We start from the raw sequence: 22,800 nt of genomic DNA, 5'->3' as shown, positions 1-22,800 counted from the left end.
TTGATTTGCCTAGAACTATTATTTAAAAAGTTACAGGTTTTGGAAAAAGTGTTCCCCTAATTTTTTTGAGCAGTGTATATAATATATAATATATAATATATATACATATAATATTCGATTAAAAAAAGATCAATGTATAAAAATTTATACTTTAAAGAGTTCTATTGGTGATTACATTTATTACGTGGACTTCCATAACACCTGTATATTCTTAAAGTGAAGCCCTGACCCAATAAGCATTTGGAAGGAGCAATATCCACATTTTAAAAACGAGAATGGCAAGAAATATGATGATAACATTTTTATTATAACTGTAAGGCCCGGTTGTATAAAGCGATGTCAATTCGTTGTTAAAGTTAACATACTGTCAAGCGATCTGATTGGGGGATATTTAACATTGAATTTGAATCAGCCAATCAAATGGACGAATTTCCGACTTGACGCGTTGTTAGCTGACACGACGTTAACTAAGCTTTATGCAACCGGGCCTTAATCAACAAATGATTTTAAATTGCATTTTCTATAAACTTATTGTATTTGAACGTATTTATGCTTAAATCTCGGCACTTTAATAAACTGTGATAATACTCGTATGTAGTAGCTCTTAATAATTTGTTTTAAGTCTATTAATTGTAAGAAACATTAAACAATTTTTTCTTTAGTTTCTAAAATTTTCATTTTTCTATATGTACATAGTTAACATTTAACATAAAAGTGATATACCTACTGATTAGAGCTCTGTTTACGTGGAATACATATATGCAAATTTAAGAAGGTAACTTATTCGAAATGTCAGTAAATTACCAACACGAAATGATAAGAAATTCATCGGTAGCCTTCTTACGTCTCGTTCTTTTATGTTTCACGGAGAAATGATGTTCTTTATCTCTTGTCCTTCACATACAAAATTTCATAACTACATATGGTTTTGAAATGTGTTTGTATAAATGTTATTTTGTTGTAAATAAAAGCAGTTTAAGTAAGAGACAAAAAGTTATGTAAGCAAAAATTTTAAAATGAGTAAGTACGATAAAATTTGAAAAATAGTCGCTTAAGTAATTAATAAGTAGAAACGTGAACAAAAAAATTTGAATTTGAATTGAATTTTGAAGAAATACCGAAAGCACATTTATTGTTTTGAAGGACACCTGATGCATAAATTAATACACAGAAAAGGAAGTTTCCAAATGGATACTAAATTTAGTTGCGTGCTAGACATTTATTTCACCAGAAATTTAGTGATGATGATGAAAATCAAAGCATATTTAAGAAATGTGTCTTTTAAAAACACCTAAAAGAATATTTCAGTAATAAAGTGAAAAACAAAATTTGTTTGTTTATTTTAAAAAATAAAGACGTGAAAATAAATACAAGATTCGACTTTAAAATCCAAAGACAAACCTGTTTTGGCCACAGTTTTTATAAATTATGTAACAATACCAAGAGGTGCCTGTCAGGTTAGATCATGTCTGTGAATTCTTGATGTTGTTAAATCACTATTATTAGCTTTTCTTCTTTGTTTTACAAACCTACACAAGTAACAATAGGTTTTAGACGGCTTAGGTTTAGCCACAATTTGCCAAAATAAAATACCTAATCTATGTAGTAATTTTTAATAATTTACTTTTACTATATTTATTGAAGTGTCATGTATCAAAATAATTAAGATTGGTAAGAATAAGAATAAAACCACATAGAAAACAATGGTCAGTCCAATTATTTCGAAAACATATGACAACGTCTGTTTTATCATTTATCAATTTTATTTTACCAATAAAAAATAAATAAGAGCTGTTCGTATTTGTATCAGTTAAGATAATGATTGAATTAATATGACTGAAATGTATGTAGTCTAGTTACTCTTTTTCAAATATACAAATACATATATTATTTGTCCCCCCATATCTCTGACATTTTATACATAGGAAAACCTCTCATTGTATTTAACAACCACACCTTAACAATGTTTTTAACATTCCATTAACTTTACAAAAAAGGGATTAATGAATTATAATTTAATAGGAACAAACCTTGATAATGTAAAATGATATAAAAATGGCTGTTGTTTTCTCTACGCCATATGGAAATATTTATTGCTGTAAGTGTTCAGCCTTTACGTTGGTGAATGATAACTAAGACGATTATTCAGAGAAAAGTATGACTCGTTGTACAATACTTCTAATACTTATTTGTCCATGGTACTTGTTTCTAGTGATTAATTAAATTAGTTATATAATGTTCTTCATTACAAAATAACATTCATAAGAAAAAAATACGTATCTAATAATACTTAATTACATTTTTATTACATATCATTAGGATAACCACAATTTGTTCAACGTCAATGTTAAGTTAGTGTGATTAACTATTTACGAGTTTATGTGCAAAAATCTAACAATAAAAAATATATTTCTTTTAAATATAAATTGTTTTGTTAATAAACCCTTTTCTCAAATAAAGTGGTCTCGATTCATATAATCCTTTATTCTTTTGAGTAAGTACATCGTATTATTAAATTAGGATTTTGATTTTTGATATGTGACTACTACATCTGTTTATATTCAAATAAAATTGAATAACATATTATTTTTCAGTTTTGCCTAAATTTTATTATTTTATTGCTGTTTCGATATCGTGTACATTTGACTACATGGTTATTAAGGTATTTTAGGTTGACCTAGTTTTTGGGTACTTGTGTAGTTTAGTAATATTAAATAAATTATTTAAATTATGATTACTTACGTTGCGGTGGTTCTAGGTGTTCGTCATCTGTCGGGGGTTTCTTTTCCAGTTCCATGCCGTTCACGTGTTGGTGCATTTTAATCAAAATCAATCGGAATGTTTTAACACAATAAATTATTATAGGTAAATAATAACAATACCAAAGATAACTAAGTAGTTATAAAAATACTGCTGAGAGCTAAATCGCGTAATTTGAAATAACAAAATAGTGTACAAAAGTTGCGGACGCGCGGTTTGCACCGCGCAACAGGTGTTGGGTCACTGACGCTTTCTGCGCGGATGTCTTCATACTTTTATTAGAAATCCGCGTCGCACACCTAAGCGACACTCTTCTATTTAAATTTTATAGGTTATTGTTGCTCTCGGTGTTTGGAGATTTCCTTATCGACAAACATTTAAAGGTCAATATTTCAATAAAATTATCGCGTCAAAAAGTGGGGCGCTAATTCTTTAAAAGCAGGCCGAGCGCAGTCGTTACGGTTATTCAAACCTATCGCACTTTCAAGTGCACCAGTAGAAATTATTTCCTGCGATTTGAAACAAAAGTGAAACCAACGAGCCTCAATCATTTAATATAAATGATTGACATAATAATAATGGGAAGCAGGAAACTGTCATTATCTTCTGGTTTCTAGTAAAGTACTTAGTCGTTTAATGTCGACGATGCGATCATCAGTACTGATAAATAAGTACTTGTCTGTTGAAACATTTATTTATTCGGCCTATTTATTAGATAGGTGTTTTTATGACAGCAAAATCATTGTTAAAATTAATGTGAAAAATAGATTGGCGTAAATACCTATTTACTTCACAAATTGTCCAATTCAAAATTTTTACTAAATTCTACTGTTTGATGTATACGTGTATTGTAAGTATACTACTAAGGTTATAAAGTTGTTTTTTTTACTTTCGACGTGCTTACACTTAGATTCCATTATGTTTATGGCTTTTCACAAACTTAACGAATAGGTATTTAAAACTTTTGGAAAATTTTATAAACTGGAGAAATTACTCAGTAACGAAACGTAAATGGTTTTTCAGAACCACATTTACAAATATAGCGGGGATTTTGCTTTTTCGTTTCCATTGACATGATTGTTAAAGATACTTTCCCCAACTATTATTATATTGATAATCGATTTTATTATTTCACTATTGCATTTGTCTTCCAAATATCCTTAGGTACATATCTGTAGGAGTGCATTTATACAATGAGCGCAAAATTGCTTTCTCACGTTTTCAAAAATAATTAAGTTGCAATGGACAGTTTATAAAACCAGATCATGTTAATTTGTATTCAGGTCGAAGAATTTTATTTAACAGGTAACAGCAGTTTTTCATTGCATAATAATTATTAATCGTATATTGATCTGATACAAACGGTAGACGAGGAAGGTTTATGATATGATACATTAAACTGATAATATAAAAACAACTTTTATTGGAAAATGTAGATTAAAATCAACGTATTAGGTATAATAACCTATATCACTTATGAAACTGTATTTTACAGATACGAAGAGAACATACCAATACTAAGCCCTGAATGAGAGTTCTTGCAGTTTATTATACAAAAGCGCCGTAGGCGAAATTTCAATGAAAGTAATTTCATCCTAATTGAGTCGGTAATGGCACTTAATTTAGAAGCATCCTGTCGTAAGTGCTACTTGACATTTCAACTGAATGACATAAATGATCTTCGAAATTAAAACAATGCTACCAGAACATTTATATTTGCAAAAAAATGTGAATCGTGATATTACAGTAGTTATATTTGTGCGTATTAGCTGTAGCTATGGGTAATACAAAACATTCAGTGAATGCACACTTGTTACATATGTATAAATTTATCAGTTGACCTTGTGCCACGGTTAGCTAGGTATATCTTTATGGATAGGTGTTTTTGTAACTAGTCGTGCATCCATACATACATGTAGGAGTGCATTTATACAATGAATGCCAAAAATCTGAAATAATGGAAATATCCTTTTTCCCTTGAACAAATATGATCTATAAATTTTAATTTGTTGTTTTTCTTTGTTAATCTCAAAACTTACTTTCCTGATATTGAAATATCGCAATTCAATCATTTTGTTATGAAAGTTATTTTTGTGGGAATTTCCGTCTAAAATCAGAATTTCACTTCCACCTCGTTTTCATCTTTAAAAGTCGATACTCTAGGAACTATAAGTCCAAGGTCATGCATAGTATACAGATAGAAATCAGAATTTGATAGTCCATCCAAACCTGGGAAAAAATTTTACAGTCACGTTTTTATGAAAAACGAAAAATTATTTCAGTTGTAAAAAAATACACATACAGGGTGACTGACGAAAAACCATTGACGCTGTATCTTTCTTATTCTTCATCCGATTTGAATAAATGACACATCAAATGAAATAGTTTGAAAAACACTTCATTATTATCCTATTACTCCTATTAGATATTTTTTTCGACATATATTTTTTGACAGACGATAGCCAACTTTTTTTTTTCAAATTACACTCTATATATTTTTTTATTCGTTCTTATAAAGAATCTTCTTCTGAATTAGCGTACATTAAAAGATAAAACAAAAAATATATTTTAATTGAAAAAAATTGAAATTCAAAAATCAAGTAATCAAATTTGTAAACAATACAAAATCTATACTAGTTGCTCAAAATTGACTCAATGCTGTTGTAGACACTGTGGATACCTTCTACAAATGCCCACCTTTGCATTCAGTAAAAAATTTCGGGTTTTTTTCTGACATACTCGCACTATCCTTTTTCTTAACTCTTTTTGGGTACCTGGTGGGGTCAAATAAACATTGTCTCGAATGTTTCGAATGAATATAAAGAAATCCAATGGATTTAAATCTGGGGATCTAGCGGGCCATCGAATAGCTCCATGAGGACCCATTAATCGTTCACCAAAATGATTTAAATTATTTAAAAATACAACATTCATGCGTGTATTATGTAGTATGGCGCCGTCCTGATGAAACACGACTCTATTGCTATTAGTATCTCATCCAGAAAGTTGGTTATTACGTTTGATAATAAATAATATGATATTTTGTTTGATCGAGACTGCTATCAATAAAAAAGGGACCCACGAGTCCATTCTATCTCCAAAAAATGCCACACCACACGTTAACGCTAAATCGTCTTGGGAAATTTTCTTCCACAGCAACATTATTATTATTATGATTATCAAATTGTTTTGACAAATGAATATTTAGAGCTTACTTAGTCATTTCGAGCATTTAGAACAAACTTCTGTCTTGTTTATTTTGGTCACTTGATTTTTAAATTTTGTACATTTACTATTTAATTTCTTGACTTTTGTTTAATGAATGGGTATAGTTCTTTGCACTTTTATATTTTATATTATATATTATAATACTGAATAAAAAAAAAATGTACAGTGCTATTTGAAAAAAAGAAGGTAATGTTCATCTGTCAAAAACTGGACGCAAGATTTTTTTTTATTTAGTTGGTATTGAAGTGTTTTCAAAATTATTTCATTTGATGTGTCATTTATTCAAATCGGATAAAAAATAAGCAAGATACAGCATCAAAGGTTTTTCGTCAATCACCCTCTATAAGTAATATGGTGTCATTAACTGTGTGGTGTATGTGCAATTCATTTCTCAACATTAAAAAAAAAAAACGTTTTTTGAGGTTTTGACCAGTTATGTAATTTTGAAAATAAACTATGCAAAAATGAATAGGGAATTCCACAATTTTTCTTGGAAAGCAAAGTAATTGCCCCAATCCTCCCACGTATTCTTAGACACTAGATAAATTTAAAATGTTACAGGTACATACTTGAATAGTATATTAAAGAACGAGTTTTATAAGGGTTGATTTGGCGCACGAGTCCCAGGTGTAGAGAACGACCCGTAGGGGAGTTTTCTATGGGACGAGTGCGGCAATGCCCTTATAAAACGAGTTTTTTTATTTATTTTTTAGAATTTGCACCATTGTTTTAATTTTTAAATAAAAAAATTAAATGCTCAAATTCTAGGGAATTTTGTATTAATTAGTAATTCAAGGTAACAGATGCAACTACATCTGCAACATATCTTAAAAAGTAGAGTTTGAACATTAATATTGGAAGTTTTTTGGTGTAAATGACAATAATAGTAATAATACACTGAAATATTGATAAAAATTTTCTTGGATATCTATTAAACTACGAGTGCTTTAAGAGATAGCCATAAACGACTCCAAATTGAATACAATAATAGACCTATTAGAGACGCAGATTCTAAAAACATTACATTAAGGCCCGATTTATTCACCTTCAAGTAAATTTATCTGGCCAGTAGTTGCTATGATTTAGAATCTGCTATTGGTAGATCCATGGTAATTACCGTTCAAATAAAGTTACTTGAAGGTGAATAAACCGGGCCTTAATGTGTATGTGTGTATATTTCTAACATATTTAATTATAAATTTTAAACTGTAGTTTTAAAAAATTCAAAAAAGGAAAAATTCCCTATTCATTTTTGCCTAGTTTATTTAAAATATGCCATTTATCTATATTTATTTAATACAAATTAATAAAACAATTGTTTCAACGTTTCAATGTCTTTAATTCTATTTTTGTTTAATTTTTTTATTAAGCGCAATTTAAATTTTATGGTAAATATAGTAGGTTGCATTTAAATGATAATAATCAACTTGAAGTTTGAAAACTGCTATTAATAATACTGAATTTTATAACTTCAATAAATGTTTCGATTGTTTCGTCATACGTCATACGTCATTGTATAATGTTAACATACTGTTTTTGAGTAGTTTTATTGTGCCAAGGATTACACGGAGAATAATTCAATTACGTTCATAATATTTGCCGTGATATGAATTTTTAACATAGGACCTAGATATTTTGTAGAATACAAATGACACTTCTGCTGCTTTTATAGTAAGTTTAAATTATAAAATTATACAATTGATACTATACCGGGTGAGCAACAATAACTGCTTCAGTTGGCAATATTTTTTTTTTTATTGCAATGTCATATTTTACGGACGTAAAAGATGACATTGCACTGCTACATGCTAAAGTGTCACTTCATTGTCATGGCATCTAACGAGCTGACCAGCGTCCGTGAAGTTATTATCTCCGCTGAGGAGCGTCCGTGAAGTTATTATCTCCGCTGAAGGCGTCCGTGAAGTTATTATCTCCGCTGATGAGCGGCTGTAAAGTAAACTAGCTAAATCATTTAAAATATTTACCTGGTTTCTTAACATGTCTTAAATAATTTGTAATGAAGGTTTGAAGAAAAAATAATATACAGGGTGTTTCTGAAATACGTGTGTTAATTTTAACTAGTGGAAGAACGCGCCAAATCATGGAATTTTTCTCTATAACATTTTTACGAAAAAGCAATACAAATTGATTTAAAATTTGGAATAAATTAACCATCAAAGTGTATACCCGCCTATGGGTAAGGGCGAAAATTTTCTGTTGTGATAGAAACAGAGCTTTGTTAAAAAGTTCCATTGTTATAGAAAAAAATAAATATGTAATCAAAATTTAGATTTTCATGGTTACAAAAAATAGAAACTAGTTAATCACACAAAACGACTCGTTTGGTAAAAATTGTGGGGCAAAAAATCTTGGAATACTTTTTTTTAAAATTAACACACGTATTTCAGAAACACCCTGTATATTATTCGGAGCAAAAATGGTTTTATGTGCTTTGGCTGGTTTGTCTGCCTCACTGCGTTCGACAGCCAATCTACCAGCCGCAGCACATTAAACTTAATTTTTGCTCCTCATAACATAATATACTATTACATGAAATTTTCAAGACTGTGAATTGTACCTATTTCGGTTTGTTTTATTGAAGTTATGGACAGCTGGCATACATTTCAAATTTAAACGTCTTGGTTCTTGTAATCTTTTATGAATAAAATGGTTTTCTTTTCTTGTTGGAACATGACATTAAAGTCACCAGAATTTATTGCCAACTCAAACAGTAAATTGTTGCTCACACGGTATTATAAACATGAAATAATGATGCATATATTTTTCATTTTCTGTATGTAGGCGAGTGACGTAATTCATCCGGGTGAGTAATAGCCATTACCCGCGAGTAGAATGCTATACTTTTTCTACGACTATGAAGAAAAATTGATAAATAAGTTTCATTATTATACAAACTGAAACTGAGGTTTCAAACTGACGTTTTACAATAAATTATTACTTTGCATACTTGATACCATTGCATTAAAATTTGCGATTGGACTTCATAAACTAGTTGCTATGGTATTTGTCGTGAGTTTTGAAATTATTAGTCAACGGGCCGTGGGTAATGAACTCTGTTATCTGAAAAAGCACTTTAATAATAAATTACAATAGAAGTAGAAAAATTATACTTATTTGATGATTAATTTTATTTTATATACAAGTGTCCCGAAAATGGCGCACTTCCGATGCACTACGGTGTAGAAGAGATTACCATAAACGTGAGAAAAATGTTTAAAAATTTTTATTTCGAAATAAATGTATTAAATTGTCATGAAAACTACCTCTAATCGTATATATTATCACAAAGTACAAGATCACTCACTATCAATATCCGATTCTGCATAATAGAGAATTTAGAAGATTATGAAATCGTAAAAATTATCTTAAATTCACTAAGGCAACACTGCAAGGTAATGATGTACGAATATATCTTTGTTTACATTGTACTATCATTTTTGCAATAATTGATTTTTTTGTCTGAACATTTTTTTCCATATTTTTTTCATGTACACTTCTATTAAAAAAAAAAGCGTACACGTATTAAGGGCTACTGTAAATGGGACAATTAATTTAATCGTTTCCTAGAAAACGTATTACTGACATTTTGTATGTCAAATGTGTGTAAAATTGCTTTTATAAACTCTATAAATCTTTAAATTGTAGTTGTTAAATTGCTAAGAGTTGCCTTTTTCTATAAATTTATGAATAAAAGTTTGAGTTGTGTTTGTAGTATTTGGTAATGCTTGCCTAATAAATAAGGCAAAAAATTTACACACTTTAAAATCTCTGAAAAATACATCGATAAAATCCAGCTATCAGCAGATGTTTAGTTTCAGGTTTCTAAGTAACAACAATTAATAGATAGGTTTACAATATGACAATTTAGCCAAAATTAGGCTCACTACTTGTACGCTTTTTTTCTGAATAGAACTGTACATTTAAACATCCTCGATCAGGTAGTAAGTAGTCAGTGCGCCATTTTCGGGACACGCTGTATATTTTTATCGTGAGATTAGTAATATTTTAGCATACTAGTTTCAATACTGATATTTGCATTAAATCATTTCAATCACATTATACCGAATCGTGTTTTTAGAAAACACTAGTAACAGTGAATATTTTAGTACATTGTAACTAAACATAATAGTAGGGTAGCTCGGTGGTCGCATGGCTGTCGGAGACAGTGCTCCGAGGTCGCGGTCCCGGCGCTAGAGGGGTAGTGGGTTCGAATCTCACTGAAGGGGGAGGCGAAAGTACCCCGGAGCCCCGCCGCACATAAGGGACAAAAAGAGAGGAAAAAACAAGCCGACCGCAAGGTACCTGATAGACCAGTACGGTGAAAGGGGAAGGCTATAAAAAAAAAACAAACATAATAATAGTAGGTATATTATGATACAAGTTTATAAGGAAGTCTTTAAAGCACGCGCGACGAGTTTAAGAGCACGTCGACTAGCGGAGTGCTTGTACGTCGTAAGTACTTTAAATGTCCTTATAAACGTGTATCGTACGCTATTTTTTATTATAACTGCACTACAATCTGAAAATTATAACAAAAAAAAGGAAATTGAAACATATACTTTTTCCGAAGTAATCTGTGTCATTAATCGTTGATATAGAAATGGTCAATTGTTGTTGTTTCGTTGCCATGTATATTTGTTATAAATTGTGTATAAATGTGTATTTATTATTGTTCAAAATCTAGATGAATTTGTTGTTACCTAAGCAACCCTTAAAGCTTTAGCGTTTTAAAGGCCCCTTTTCGCACGCATTTTAGTGTTAAAAACAGGGATTATAATTCAGGAATAATAAAAACAATCTTAAGAAACCAGAAATTTAAACACAATATTTCTGATTATGTTGTATGAAAAACTGTCAAAAACTGGACGCAAGTAATAGTAGATTATGCACTGAGGGAGTGAAGGGCATGATTTTTACCCGAGGTGCAGTTTGTAGCCCGGGGGTTCTACAAAGCACTCAGGGTAAGAATCATTCACTCTTGAGGTGCATATACTATTTTTTGCACGACCCAACGATTTTAATTGAAAAACGCTGAAAATCTGTAAATTAACTGTTAGGTTAAGTTTAAGTGTCATATTGACAGTCAAAAATAATTTTTAACATTCCTGCTTTTTTCAATTGCAATTTTTGGGTCGTGCAAAAAATAGTATCTGACCTCGGAAGTGCATGATTGTTACCGTCGGTGCTTTGTAGGACCCTCGGGCTTCGCCTTCGGGCTACACTTTGCACCTCGAGTAAAAAAAAATAGTTTATTTAACGAGTTTGTGTGTAAATTTGGCCTTTTTTGGCATGAGTGGGTCAGTTTAAAACGTGAGTGAAACGAGCGTTTTAAAGGCCCACGACTGCCAAAAAAAACCCAATTTACACACGAACGAGTTGAATACAACGTTTTCTTGTTCGACGAGCCCCTTAAAGGCTCCAAATCGCTTAAAATCTTTAAAATTAGCTTGACGTTTCGTTTTGACAAGTTGTGACATTTATCAAAATCCGTTCACACAGGAGAAAATTCTCGAATTCTGATAGTGTCGAACAAAAAAAATAACTATTTGAGTTGCATTTTTAGCTGGTCAGGCTCGTCATCTTACGTGAATAATCCTGTATGTATCATAAAAGGTTGAGTTAGCTAAAGGGGAAAAAAGAGCCACTTTACTCCATACAGTCAGGAAGTAAAGTTGCTCTTTATACAGAGGTCGTGCAAAACAATATTTATTTAGGTGGCATTGAAGTGTTTTCAGTTGTAATACGACGAGTAGTCAATGTTATGCCGATTATTTTACTCAATGTCAACGGCGCTTTCGAATTCGACTCGTGCTAACACACTCGTCAAATTCATATTAAGGCTGGGAATCGAATTCGAATTATTCGAATATTCGAATAGCTGACTATGTAAAATTCGAATAAGTGTAAATTCAGGATGGATTGGATATTTCATGGTCAAATAATTTTATTTTTTGCTATGTGATTCTTAAAATAGTGAGATGTAGGGAACCAACATAACGCGAATTTAGCGTAGTAAATTCAGTATTAATTTGGTATTTCAAGGTCAAATAATTTAATTTTTTGGCTATGTGGTTATGTTTGTAAATAGTGATGCAGAGAACCAACATAATGCGAATTTACCAATGATCAATACAATGTGAACGGTGTATAACTATTCGAATAATTATTCGAATGACTGTTCGAATACCAAAATCCAAGAAAATCCCAGCCTTAATTCATATCCCAGCGCCGTTGACATTCGTAACACCACCGCAAAAATGATCTGCATAACATTGACCACGAGTCGTATTTGGAGGACTATTTAATGAATCAAATTCCTCAAATTTCTTTCAGTTTTTCAAATTGTACACTTCAATTTATTAGAAACTAGATATTACAAAAAAACTTTTAAGCCTTCTTAAATTAAAGTCCGCGAAATTTGGAACATTTTCTTTAAAAGACTTTTCAGTGGATGACAGAGATGAAAATGATAGCGGTCTTTTTCGGTTATCTGAGAACATCTCTTTCTTTTCGGATATATTAAAGAATTCGTTTGATACATCCCCAAATTCTGCTATATTGTCATGTTTGTTCTATATTGCCGCATACTGTGCACATTAACTAATTAAATTTGTTAACGGTTGTGAAAATTGTTTAACATACATTACCACCAATTCAAATTTTGTTATAAATTTTACCAACTGTGGTGAAAATGACTCTGCAAATGTTGGTGAATATTTAAAAACTAGCTTTTACCCGCGGCTTCGCCCGCAAATATAATTTTAATTTTAAAATTATGTTTCTATTTTATGTATTGTGATAAACGCAGTAATTTCAATATGAAGTTTGTCTTTTTACGAAGAATAATTAAAACTTTACTGTAGACTACTTTTTTCTTCGACTATATAAACAAAAAGATCAATACGATAAGAAACTAACACTTACCAATTCATGAAAATACGCCAACATAACACTTTTATTTTCAGTTGTAACCTTATTTAGATCCTCCTATTGTTTGATTGTCTTGTTTGATTTCAGATACCTGCCTTTTGATTTTTCCGGTATTAAGCTATTTGAAGCTTGTTCTGCTTCATTTAAGACATCTTCCGGTAAAACACAATCATTCAAACACATTTTGCGAAATTGCTACTTTTATAAACAACCAAATGTAACTATGATAACTGAACATATCATGTAAACGCGATTTCCAACTCGAAAAAACTGTTTTTGCGCTTAACAGGCTTAAAAATGATAATAAGGGGTGCTTTTTGTGGGTGTCAAGCGGCGAAGGTGACGATATACTCAGAGGATGAAATAGGGGTGAAGCGGCGAAGGTGAGGGTATTTCCAACTCGAAAAAACTGTCTTTTTTTCTTAACAGGGTTGAAAATGGTAGTAGGGGTTGGTGTTTGTAAAATTAAAGTAGACAGTAATTTTCTCCTTGTTTTGAAGATCAAGTGTACAAAATTTCATCAAGATCGGAGTAAAACTGTAGATTTACATACAAAATATAGAAATAGACATTCAGTTTTATATAAACTAGGCAAAAATGAATAGGGAATTCCACAATTTTTCTTGGAAAGCAAAATAATTGCCCCAATCCTCCCACGTATTCTTAAACACTACATAAATTTGAAATGTGGTAGGTACTTGAAACGTTACATTTAATGTGCATATACGTTTCATTACAAATTTTAAACTGTAAATATAAAAAATTCAAAAATTGGAAAAGTTCCCTATTAATTTTTGCTTAGTTTATATAGATAGTATATTAAAATACGAGTGGAGAAACTAAAAGATTCACCCACGCGTGTGTCGGATTTACACACGAGGCGAAGCCGAGTGTGGAATGACACACAAGTGGGTGAATTAGTTTCTCACGAGTGCTGTATAGCGTTTTGTTCAATCCTGCCACTGAATTTTGGAACACAATTGAAATTTTATAATTTGTGCAATTTATATCATAAAACATAGCGGCCACTTTCGTTGTCATAATCTCTAAAAAATGCATGTTGACAGCTAACCTAAAATTTAGAGCCAAAAATCTTTGTTTTTTTTCTTTCTTTGCAATGTTTTACATTAAAAATGGAATAACTTAACAATTCCTATTCTCGAAGCAAATATCTAAGGGCACCCTTTGCTGAAAACAAACATGTTCAATTATGTCCCGATTAAACATAAACAAATGTCATTCGTGTCAAACGGCGGGAAATTCAAAACTTTACACTGTTCTAAACAGTTTAATTTTTCCAACGCATACTCAGCCCAGGATTTCATTTGAACACGCGATATAAGAAGAGGCCCACGCCGCTACCTTTAATTTACTGCCTGCAAAATCTAAAGAAAGATATTTGAACGTGTTGGAAAGATTTCGTGACTGGATGAGAACGAAAAACGTTGATGTTATAACGGAGGAAGTAATACTGGCTTATTTTAATGGATTAATGGGAAAATTGGCGCCCCCTTCTTTGTGGTCTATGTACGAGTATTCAATGTTAAAGTCGACCTTATTCGTTTATGAAAAAGTAGATATTAGCAAGTAAGTAATATTTATTTTTGTGTTCGTTTTTCGCTGCAAAAAAAAAAATTAATGAAGTTTTTCATTTGTTTAAAATATTCACTTCGATTACTAGTACAATAGTCGCTGATATTTGTACTAGTCCAATATCCGCTGCAATTCTTTTGTAACCGTGGAAATCACTAAAATTAAGTTTGTTTCATTGGTTGATGAACATTAAGTGACAGATGAATTAAATAGTCAAAATTATTTCATTTGATGTGTCATTTATTCAAATTGGATAAAAAACAAGCAAGATACAGGATCAAAGGTTTTTCTATATCTGATATTTAGGCGTCAAAGATAATATCCTTCACGTTCATTAGTTATTCTTGGATGTCCATTGTCTCCGCAATATTCAGAATTCAGAAGGGCTTAGTAAATTGTGATAAAAAATTACGAAATTTTTTACGCGTCATGGAACTTAAAGTTGATACTACTAAATGTCAAAATAAGACATTACATAAAAGCAAAAAGTTTTACAAAATAAAAGTTGGACAACTGACGCAGAGAGATTTTGAATGACAGATATCGTCAATTAGAAATGATTGATCGTGGCTTTGGTTATGACGTAAAATGATGTTGTTTTTCGTAATACGAGTACATACTATGGCGGTCAAAAATAACTGGGACAGTATGTTAATGTAGACACTTCCAAACTGAATGAGTTTGAATGAGTTTTGGAAGTGTCTAGTGTCTAGTAACACACTGTACCAGTTGATTTAAAATTAAAAAGTAATAGTTATTTACACAATTAGTGGGATAAAAGCAATATTATAGGATTCGAGTGTGAAGATTGCAGATGACGAGGGCGTTAGCCCGAGTTCATCTGTAATCACACGAGTTTCCTGTAATATGCTTTAGCCCACGTGTTATGTACAAAATTTTATCTAAGACCGCCCCGAACTAAAAAAAAAGGTAAATCTAATTTATTTCCGCCAGTTTCATTACACCACTCAGTGGAATAATGACTTACTTATCCCACTGAGTGGGGTAATGAAGCTCACTTATCCCACTGAGTGGAGTAATGCAATGCGTCCGGTAATGAAGTTCCTTATTCCACTCAAATGAGTGGGATAAGTGTCATTTATCCCACGGGATTAGATAAATTATTTTTATCTATGACCACCAATTTAAACACATTTTGAATTTTACAAATATTCAAATTTAAATTATAAAATGAAAATTAGTATCTGTTTAGGGTGAAGGAGGAATTGATATGATAGATAAATTATAAGAAGAATTTTGACAGAACAGTGTGCTTCAATTTTAAACTTACAGTAGTGTAAACTTGGTAATTCCACAAATTTGTTACCCTAAGAACTAATTTTCCAATACATAATACCGAGTGACTATAAATGATTGAAGCAAAATAGTAGATTGGCAACACTGATGCAGTTGGTACTGCAAATCTTCTCGTGCATCATCTGTCAATCATTTCTATTTAGGTTGTTGTTAGCTATAAGAATAAAATATCGTATCTTTCTCTTAAATAATTTATTCATGATGTTCGCGTCAACTCTCGACTATAATTATGCTGTTCACTCAGCAGGCCAAGATATTTTTTTGTTAGATTGGCGTCAGGCCCTGTCATATGGCGTTTCGTTTTTAAATATTCCCCTTGTTGTCAATTCCGTCATTAATTTAGTTAATAATAAGATACACATTTTAAAATATTAGGAATGTTCTCAAACGAGAACTGCGCTACAAAGATGTAACTTTTATTTCAACTAAAGCTTTAGATTCAGTTATAACCTAAAATAAATTTATTATGATAAATCACAATACTGCCAACTAAAATGTCAGATTTTTATCGACAGTGCGAATTTAAAACAATCGTGAATGCTTAATACTCATACCCCAATGTAGTGTCACGAGCAAAAAATTCTGGTCGTCAATGTCATTTCAAAATCACAAATTAAAAAAATTTCTGCCTGATTATGCCCATGTCGCCATGTCAATAAAGTGTCAAAAAAATGAGAAATGTCATACATGATAGGTTATTTATGATATTTACGATCGTTTTACAATGGAGCATTTTTCATTGTGTCAAAACATGATTTTGACGACCAGTTTTTTTTTTGCTCGCGAGAGTAGTAGGTACATATAATGCATTCATTTTTGTTTTAGACCAGAGTAGGCTATTTTAATTTTTTTAAATGTTGGTATCGGGGCTATGTCAAAATAACAAAATCAAAATTGTTCGAACTGCCAGTGTCAAATTTGACATTATTATTAAGTATTAAGGTAAATTAGTTTTAAATTTGTGCAATATTTAGATTTATCACACATTATTGAGTCCTCGAAACTATGTAGTTAATTGGAAAATGATAATGCTTGGCTACATGGTCATGAATTTTGACAAGAAAGTGTAACCTCAAATATTATACATGATGTATATTGTCATTCAGCCACAGTCTTACCATACAACTCGCCAAATTTCCATAGCCTACTCTGGTCTAAAACAAAAGTGAATGCACTGTAGTTTAAAATACAATTAATTTGATATAGTTTATCTCAATTCTAAATTTCCACCACCTGTTGAATTATGTTGGCATATTCTTATTACATATAACCAAAGTTGGCAATATAATTATTTTTTAGTATACTGTGCTGGTAGTAGGTGTCTACCTGCTTGACGACGAGTCCGGTAGACACATGTTTATGGTCTAGTCCGTTTTACTTTCCACCGCGGCCGGTAGCAAATGTCAAATAATTTGTCAGATTTATTGGTTTTTATTTATATAAAAATTAAATGTACAATTACTTACATCATTGAGATGGTTTTCTAAAGCCAAGCATTACCCTTTGATCAATCCAAACAACTTTATTTCGTATTCTCCAATTGTAGAACAACTTGTACACTGTGAAATATCTTCCCGATGATTTTTGGAGCAATAAGTTTGATCGCGCACTATCTACCTTCTCCAAAAGGTGGTCTGGGAAGAAAACTTGACTTCTGCTTCGGTTCGGTTGTGAGAATTTATTTTATTAAAGGAAGTTAGCGCAAATGAAAGAAATCACATGAAAAACTTTGACAGACTGAATTTTGATGAATCGTTTGTTATCATAGTAACAAGGCATAGCAATCTTTTTCAAAGCCAATTTTTTTAATTTAAATTTATTTTCTTTTAAATAAATGTCTCAGTATACTAAAAAATCTTGTACGTCACACGACCGGTAGACGCATTATGGCCTCGCTAGTTTACAAGTCTCGCCCTATCGGGCTCGACCTGTAATTCACTAGCTCATCCATAAAAACGTTACTACCGGTCTTGTAACGTAAATAGCTATTATAATCATGATTCAAAAACATTAAAATTAGTTGATAAGTTTATTTTGCTTTTAGAATTTGATTTTCTACCTACTCAATTGCTACATTTTAAAAAAGGTTTTCGTTCCTTTCCTTTATTCTAGAATTTTGAGTTGTAAAAACGGAAATTGACAGATAACCTAACAAGTATGTACAATCTGACGCATTTTTCGCCAAACAGTGTTGCCGGTTGTATTTCCAACGTAGAATGCAGTGTTGGTGGAAATTTAGAATTGAGACAAACTATAAAGGGTGTTTTTTTTAAATTTGGCGTCGAAGTAGACATTGGAGAGTCGATTGAGAGCGCACCACTCGTGTGGTGTAAAAGCATAAGATTTAAACAGCTGATTCGTGATCCGTAACCTGTATAGTGCGTTCACAATCGACAGTTCAACGCCTACTTCGACGCCAAATTTAAAAAAACACCCGTTATGTAATGTAGGTATCAGCTATTCTTTTAGTTAGTTATTTTGTTAGTTAATACATGATGTACTCTGTCATTTCTAAACTGATATTTTCTGAAATATTTATTACACATATTTTATAGTCAAAACGTTTTGGATGTGGATTGTCAAACTCAAGGTCCCTTAAAATTTATGATTGAACTGTATGTTAGTAAGATCTGTCATAAATTCCAAATACCTTATTGGCGCGGCCAGTTACTTTTGCTGGTAGTGCCAACTTAACTCCCCAATCTACATCTAACGTGCTATCAATTTAAAAAAAAAACGAGCTACCTGGATTGTGCTATTCTGATGCTTTGATTGGTTCAAACCACCATTTTCGCCTACTCTGATTTTTTTTTTATTCGATCGCTCGGTATAACGTTTCGGATATAATTTATTATAGCTGCTCAAATTTTTGATTAAATTTCCTGTACACATATCTACAAGGTGATCTCTGTTAAGGATAATTATAGTACCATTGTGCAATGTTATAATTACACGAACACCATTAACGATGATAAAAAAAAACTGACGTAATTTGTTAAATTTTTTGTTACTTACAAAAATTACTACGGATGTATAAACAATACTTTTCACTTTTCTTTTATTACGAGTAAATTACTTTTTCTCCAACCGTCTTAAAAATGGTCACTTTTAATACCGTTTTTGGTCACTAAAGTTGATGTTTTCGTAACGGTAGAAAAAAGTTATGTGTTACTAAGGCAACACTTTTGCCTCCTAGTATTAAAAGTACTTTAATACTAGACTAAAAAATTATTTCAAAATTATAAAATAAATGAACCAACTAAAATTACTAGTTTTTAATAAATAATAAAAGTACAGTTCGAACAACTTTGTCGAAAATTAATCAAACCCGATTTGTCCTTTACTTGGTTGAAGAAAAAATAGTAAGTGTCATTCGTATTAAAAGTGACTTTTTTTTGACTTGCAATTATTGCAGTGGCTCGGCTACGCTTCGCTTCGCCTCGCTATGCAAATAAATTGCTCGTCAAAAAAAGTATCACTTTTAATACTAATAACACAATATGTATACTATTGTTTTCACTACTAGTCTCAGAAGGCGTCATTATTGACTCTCGAACCGACCCCAGAAGTAGAATTTCTCTCCCTAGGTTAATAATAATTTTCATTATTAACCAAGGTCAATAATGAGCAGCCGTCACCTAACAACGAAAGATTTTCGTTGATTTCATTGGTTAACGTAGACGATTTTCATAGCAACCGTTGAAAAATGAGAACTCGGATCGTCGCATCGGACAAAATAATTTGATTAATAATTATTATCAGAAAGGGTTGTAGCGTATCTAGTAGTGAAAAAAATAGTATATAAACCACGGTGAAGAAGTCCCTTATAGCCTTCGCGCCTTAGAACCCTCGGCACGCCTCGGGCTCTAATCTTGGCGCTCTGGCTATAATCATGAACTTCTTCACCTTGGTGTTTAATATACAATTAAACAGTGTTAAAATTAAATATAATTTGACCCCTAAAATTCATGCCCGCTGATGTGTTTACACATCCATTGATAACGAAGCAAGAAAAAACAGTGAAAACTGTTAGTATTAAAACAGCGCTGCTCGTTCTTTATTCAAAAAATCTGTAAAGTTTTTATCACACAAAAACATTTTCACTCACTCTTTTGTTTCAATTGATGATTATCCCATGAACGAAGTGTCAACTGAGGGGTTAGAAAAATGTAAAATAAATATTCCATTAAAAACAGATCAATATGTAAAAATGTTTATTTTAAAGAGTTTTATTGGTGATTAAATTTATCACGTGGACTTCAATAACACCCTGAATACAGGGTCTTCAGAACTCGCGCCTCAGACAAAATGAGGAAACACGAGATCGCATTCGGCGGAGGTGTAACTTTGAAGAAAAAAAAAATCTAGCATAAAAGATATTCGAGAAAAGACAACTTGACTTGAAGTTGACCTTCAAGGTGTGTTTGCCGTAGTTTTACGTTACTAGGATTTCATTAAGCAAATGCTTTGATCAAATTAAATTAATTAAGTAGAATTAAAGCCATGGGTGTCATCAGAAAAAAATCGATTCATTTTAGAACCACCATTTGTTGTTTTAACCGAACTGTCACCGATCTATTAGAGAGTTTTCGCGTTACGTTCCGTTAAAATAACCGGTAGGCTATTTGCGAGCAATTACCGTAACCCCTATTCCAAACAACGGGCGGTAATGAATCGGTTACGCTATTGCCTAGCAACCCCGGCGTTAGCGTACACAGTTATCTGAAAAACGTAACGCGAAAACTCTCTATTGTCAGATCCGACACTGGTGGCTCAGCTCAAGTCCGTGGAGTCGCTACCCTCCAAGGGTCTCCTAGAATTGCCCGTAGGCTTTGCTTAACTGGAAGGCATCCGAACTTGCGGTGGAATGACAGCTGTAACATTGTAACATCATCAGATGACACCATCGTCAAGCTAAATTTGTTGACTATGAAAAGTCAAATCTAATAATGTCAAAATTACAGTAACCCAATTTTTTTTGTAGGTGATGGTATTATTTTTGAAACTTAGTAACCGGCTTTATTTGGTAGAAATAACGTCACATCTTGAGATGCCCTTCTGGGATTGGTAGAATTGCAAGTCTTGTAACTCAGTTATGTAAGCAATAGTAAATTATTTTCTTCTAGGCTGGTATATTTCTACAAATAAATTAATGAAAGTGTTAATTACAGAGAAGGTCAAATGGTTGTATTATTATTTGCGGTCATTTAAAGGGTTATAATTGCTTTCAAGGAATTGCAATGTTTTTTGTAGGTTTAAGAAAATCATTTTAAAATATTACACGGAAGTTGTTTTTGCAAATTTACAGTGCAATAAATGGAGTGCTCGATAAATATCCAAATCAGTTTCTATCTTTAAATCGTTAATTTTATAACTATAAACAATAGATATTTAATAAATTAATAATAACATGATTACCTTAATCTTCATCTTCAATAAAAAATAAATCATAAAATTGAGTGTTTTATTTTAAAACTAATCTCTCTATAACAAAATTTATCTATTAATGAAGTATCTACGAGTACAATAAAAACAAAAATGTTATTTCCTTAAATAATTGATTATCACATAAAAATTATATAATATATCGTATGATCAAAAAGTTTGTGGATCGCGGTAGCCATTAAATGTAAAAACCATCTATAGAATTATTTACTTCTACTGTCCGTAGTTTTTATGTGTACTTCAAAGTAGTGCTATCTCCCACGGAACTCGTTTAAAAAAAAAACGAGGCGAATAAATCCAATCACCATTTTCACCACGATTTCCATTACTGTAGTATGATTTAATAAAAAAATTGTACAGTTGGCTTCAAAAAAAACGGGAAATGAAATTTGACCTAATGTGAGTTGGAAATTTAATTTGTCAGTTTATGTCAATTTGTGTCTGTTTGAGAGTAGTATTTCTGACACATAAGTGCAGTTTTTTAACCTAAATTCTAAAAGGCCGTTTCAAACTATAAAAATTTAATAAAATCTGACAGAACTTTTTCTGACAGTTCCCGTTTTTTTTGAAGCCAACCGTATCTTCTCTTTGAAACATTTTGAATTATAACCTGCTAACTTGAAAGTTGTCAAATAAATGTCAAAAATCATTGAAATAAATAATTTCCTAGATAGTTTGTTAATTAATTCCATGGCTACTCTGAACCAAAGACTTTTTGATCATACTATAAAATAATATGGACTCATGAGATATAATACATACATAAATATGTACAATAATAATAGGCAGAATATAGCTTAAGGGAGTCCGTTTCGGCTCAGAGACGCGAGGGTCGCGGGTTCGATTCCGACCCAGGGCGAAATTTAAAATAATTAAAAAAAGGGCTATATTCTGTCTCGTGATTCGGAAGTCACGTTAAGCCATTGGTCCCGGTCTATTGAGTTGGTCACCATGCCCCTCATAGATTTGCAAACCAGTCCTAGACTGTGTAACAAATTTTATAATAATAATAGACTTGTTCCCATCAAGGGCGCACTATCACAGCGAGACGCGCTGGATACCATTGACCCGCAAACGGGCTCGGCCGATGTTTTGCCGTGGAACAAGTTCCGAATCCAACAGGTGTAGACCCAATTATTGGATCGGAACAAAAAGAAGCAAAAATTTAAAAAGAACAGAACAAAACACAAAACTAAAATAAGACAGAACAGACAATTAACAGACAATCACTCTCGTGCAAACTGCTTGACAGAGCTCACTCCAGACATACAACCACCGCCTCAGTGACCTCCTTTATAGAGCACTTGAAGAGATCCACCTCATCCTCCAGCAAATTACCCAGTTTTAAAATTCTGTTTACTGGTGAACCAGCCAAAACATTTGTCCTTGCCCGCGGAACAATAAAACTTGCCTTGATTCTTAAATTCGGCCTGGGAACACGAAACGGAATTTTTTCCAGTAGTTCTGGACAATCCAGCTGACCGCGAATCAGCTTTACCAGGAATC

Source organism: Tenebrio molitor, chromosome 1 (genome assembly GCF_963966145.1).
Source record: "Tenebrio molitor chromosome 1, icTenMoli1.1, whole genome shotgun sequence".
Lineage (NCBI taxonomy): Eukaryota > Metazoa > Arthropoda > Insecta > Coleoptera > Tenebrionidae > Tenebrio > Tenebrio molitor.
The sequence above is the reverse complement of the archived record's forward strand: the minus strand, read 5'-3'. Positions refer to the sequence as shown.